General features: G+C 38.8%; 1 pseudogene; it reads left to right on the top strand.

Annotated features, from left to right (window-relative positions):
- Nucleotides 1–1,097: 1,097 nt before the first annotated feature.
- LOC104991737 lies at nucleotides 1,098–2,897 on the top strand (annotated as a pseudogene).
- Nucleotides 2,898–4,866: the final 1,969 nt, after the last annotated feature.

Here is a 4,866-nt window from a genome sequence, read left to right as displayed (position 1 = left end):
ATCAGCAGATGAATGGATAAGAAAGCTGTGGTACATATACACAATGGAGTATTACTCAGCCATGAAAAATAATACATTTGAATCAGTTCTAATGAGGTGGATGAAACTGGAGCCTATTATACAGAGTGAAGTAAGCCAGAAGGAAAAACATAAATACAGTATACTAACACATATATATGGAATTTAGAAAGATGGTAACAATAACCCGGTGTATGAGACAGCAAAAGAGACACTGATGTATAGAACAGTCTTATGGACTCTGTGGGAGAGGGAGAGGGTGGGAAGATTTGGGAGAATGGCAATGAAACATGTAAAATATCATGTAGGAAACGAGTTGCCAGTCCAGGTTCGATGCACGATGCTGGATGCTTGGGGCTGGTGCACTGGGACGGCCCATAGGGATGGTATGGGGAGGCAGGAGGGAGGAGGGTTCGGGATGGGGAACACATGTATACCTGTGGCGGATTCATTTTGATATTTGGCAAAACTAATACAATTATGTAAAGTTAAAAAATAAAATAAAATTAGAAAAAAAAATGACTTCTCAGCATAAATTTTCCTGGAATCCATTGAACTTAGAAAAGAAGCTTTATTAAATGAGCCAGTCAAATTCTTCTACACTCAGGTGAGTTGATTTTTATTTCACTTTAAAAGGAATATAATATGTTCCTAATACGCTCCATTAATCTTTGCAGGAGGCAAACAAGCACATGTATAAATCTAACTGCCAGGTTACCTGTTTAGTTGACTAGAAGTCTTTGATTATTTATCTTTCACTACATTTATTATTGTTCACCATGCTACATCACAAGGAAATTTTTTGTTTTTTCTGGATCACAATATTTTCATTCCCTTTATTCATACAAACTTTAATAATAAGCAAGAACTATAAGTTGTCATTTGTGCTTATATGGATTATATCCTGGAATAATGCTCTAAGAAACAAATTGAGGCTGAGATTTTATAATTTTATAGTTTCTAAAATGCCTGTTACAGGACTGAGCGCATAGTGGGTCTGCAATGGGAAAAATATTCCAGGATAATTGCACAGAAAAGAAGATAAATACTATGCACAGCACCTGTGCTCACAGCTGAGCATGGCTGACACTTCCTGGACTACATGGGTGATTGCGAACATTGGCCCCAAGCCTGTTGACAAGTACAGAGTGTGGGAGGTGGAGTGAAAAGTTACACGTGTGGAAAAGGAGTGTGGGGAAGACGGAACCAGTGTGCATCAGAAATTGTATTCATCTTTGGTGAAATTTCCCTTTCAACCCTGGACTATTCAAACTTTGTTACCATAGACATAGGGAACACATCCTGACTTTTTGAAAAAGTGTTTTCAGTTAGAGAACATGTACTCTATGATTTGTATGTTAAATTGAAACATACTTTCAGGGAATCAGGAATTAATCACATGTTTAAGAATGTAAAGGAATAACTGAATAAAAAGAGTGGGGGAATATGTGAATGACATAGTTATACATGTACAGGAAATCTTGAAGTGTTATATGTGTTCTTGGAGTATAAAGTTATAAAACCTGAGTGAAAATAACAGTGTTTACTTTCAACTCCTAATGAGATATAGAATTTTTAGAGAAGTCTATGTGGAATGACTTCCCTTTATACTGAGTACCATTTCAGATTTTGCTAAGAATTTAGGAAGTAGCTTTGAAAAGAATGAATTTAATGTCAGAAAAAGACAGTAGAGGCATTTTGGAGGGAAAGAGGCTAATTAAAACAATAATAATAATTCAATGCACTCTTTTTCCCCATAAGTACTCTCATTCTATGCCTAGGTCAGGAAGATCCCCTGGAGGAGGGCATGACAACCCTTCCAGTGTTCTTGCCCAGAGAATCTCATGGACAGAGGAACCTGGCAGGCTACAGTCCATGGAGTTGCAAAAACGTCTGACAGTACTGAGGGAATAACATTATATTTCATTCAAATTTTGCTTCAGATTTCTCTGAATCAACTTTTATATTTTGTCCACAGGAACCAAGAAAATCAGAGTGCTAAAGTCACTTTCATTCTCTTGGGCTTCTCAGAATATCCAGAACTCCAGACCCCCCCTTGTCCTGTTATTCTTAACCATCTACTCTGTCACTGTGCTGGGGAACCTGGGCATGATCCTAATTATCAAGATAAATCCCAAACTCGACACCCCTGTGTACTACTTCCTCAGACATTTGTCCTTCGTTGATCTCTGTTGCTCAACAGTAGTTACACCCAAGCTACTAGAAAACTTGATTGTGGAAGACAGAACCATCTCCTTTACAGGATGCATCATGCAGTTCTTCTTTGCCTGCATATTTGTGGTGACAGAGACATTCCTGCTGGCCGTGATGGCATATGACCAATTTGTGGCCGTTTGCAACCCTCTTCTCTACACAGCTGTCATGTCCCAGAAGCTTTGTTCCTTATTGGTGGGTGCATGATACTCTTGGGGTATAGTCTGTTCCCTGACTCTTACCCACTTTTTATCTGAATTGTCCTTTAGAGGAAATAATATCATAAATAACTTTGTGAACACATGGCCATTGTTGCTGTTTCCTGCTCTGACCCCTACATTAGCCAGGAGATCATTTTAGTCTCTGCCACGTTTAATGAAATAAGCAGCCTGATAATTATTCTCACTTCCTATGTTTTCATTTCTATCACTGTCCTGAAGATGCCTTCAACTGGGGGACGCCACAAAGCCTTCTCCACCTGTGCCTCCCACCTGACTGCCATTACCGTCTTCCACGGGACCATCCTTTTCCTCTACTGTGTTCCTAACTCCAGGAGTTCATGGCTCATGGTCAAGGTGGCCTCTGTCTTTTACACAGTGGTCATCACCATGCTGAACCCAGTGATCTACAGCCTCGGGAACAAAGATGTGAAAGAGACTGCTTAGGAAGCTAGTCAATACCAAATTATTATGTCAATGAATGTAAAACGGCTTAGATTTGCTTTTTCATTTACAAGAGCACTGTGGAGAACTGTCCAAGTTTTGTAGCATTTTTAATACCATTTCAAATTCCAATTTTAGGAAGGAAATTTAGGAAGGAAAGCAGTGCACACATTTAACGTAATTCCAATTTAGGAAGGGAAACAGTGCACACATTTAACGTAATTCCCTTGTTGATACATCGTTCAACCACTTTAGTAAACTGTAGAGACTTAGCAATAAAATAATAAACACCTAATTAAAACCTAGACTATTTAAATCTCTAGATAAAGTGTTTGTCATGTAAAGATTTCTGAGTAAAGACACATTACCATTTGGCTGTTCAGGTGAGTCTTCTCTTTTTCTTTTCTTTAAGTCATTGTAAGTCATTGAAGAATGGATTTGAGTTGTCATGAAAGTTTATAGTTAACCATGAGGGAGTTACATCAGTTGAATCATAGTAATTAAGAGTTGTTCAACACTAAGACACTAAAGTTAAAAGACATTCCTGTGCTTAGTTGCTCAGTTATGTCTGACTCTTTACAATTCTATGGGCTTTAGCCTGCCAGGCTCCTGTGTCCATGGAAAGAATACTGGAGTTGGTAGCCATTCTGTTCTCCAGGGGATCTGCATGACCAGTAATCAAACATATGTCTCCTGCATTGCAGGTAGATTCTTTACCATCTAAGGTACCAGGGAAGCCTAAATTTAAAGGATATATTTATTTAACACCACATAGAAAGAATTGGTACATTATAAGTGCAAAGAAGTCATGTCTCTGCCCCCACAAAGTCCTGAGTATGATTTGTAAAATTCTACTTGTTAATATAAAATTTATTTGTTCTTTGTACATAAACCATCAAAAATAAAATTAAGAAATGCACACTTCAGAAATAGTTCCAGCTAAATCTAAAACAGTCTTTCATGTCAGTCAAATTACATATAAAATAGCTATTGCTGTACAATGATAACAGAGAACTTCGTTGGTAAGTAACATTAATGGTGGATTGAATGGGGGCCCTGCTAATACCAATTAGAGCATCTTGGTTAACCTGATTTAATTTTGCCCAACTAGCAAACTCATGGACTTCCCTGGTGGCTCAGATGATAAAGAATCCATTTGCAATGCAGGAGACTTTGGTTCTATCCCTGGGTGGGGAAGATCCCCTGGAGAAAGGGAGGGTAACCCACTCCAGTATCCTTGCCTGGAGAATCCCATGACAGAGGAGCCTGGTGGGCTTCAGTCCACGGAGTTACAAAGATTCAGACATGACTGAGCAACTAAAACACTTCACAGTAAACTCACATCCAGTCTAAGGAGTGAATTCTATGTGCTGTGGTGCTTCCCAGGTGGCACTAGTGGTAAAGAACCTGCCTACCAATGCAGGAGATGTAGGAGACATGGGTTCAATTCCTGGATTGGGAGGATCCTCTGGAGGAGGGCATGACAACCCATTCCAGTATTCTTGCCTGGAGAATTCCATAGACAGTGAAGCCTGGTGGGCTACAGTCCATAGAGTGGCAAGGAATCAAACACCACTGAAGCGACTTAGCATGCACACATGACTTGATATCACATGTACCCAGCCCCTCCTCCCTAGACTCTACTATCACATAAGATATATATTATCTGCCAGAAATTGGGGGAAAAGCCTAACATCTCTTTGTGAAAGACTATTTTTTTCCCTGCTAAGCATTTTGTCTAATAGTAATTCTATGTTCATCCATGTGAGAAGAACCGCCAAACGTATTCTACAGTGTCTGTAGCATTTTAGATTCCCAAGCATAATATATAACTCTTCTGGTTGCTTCATATCCTTGCTAATCATTGCTATTATGTACTTTTATTATAGCAAATCCAGTGGATATAAATTGATATCTCATCATGACATTGATTTGCATTTTCCTAATAACTAAATATGTTGAGAATATTTTC

Source organism: Bison bison, unplaced genomic scaffold, assembly GCF_000754665.1.
Source record: "Bison bison bison isolate TAMUID 2011002044 unplaced genomic scaffold, Bison_UMD1.0 scf7180017847946, whole genome shotgun sequence".
NCBI lineage: Eukaryota > Metazoa > Chordata > Mammalia > Artiodactyla > Bovidae > Bison > Bison bison.
Note: the sequence above shows the minus strand (reverse complement) of the source record. Positions and strands in the feature narration are given on the sequence as shown.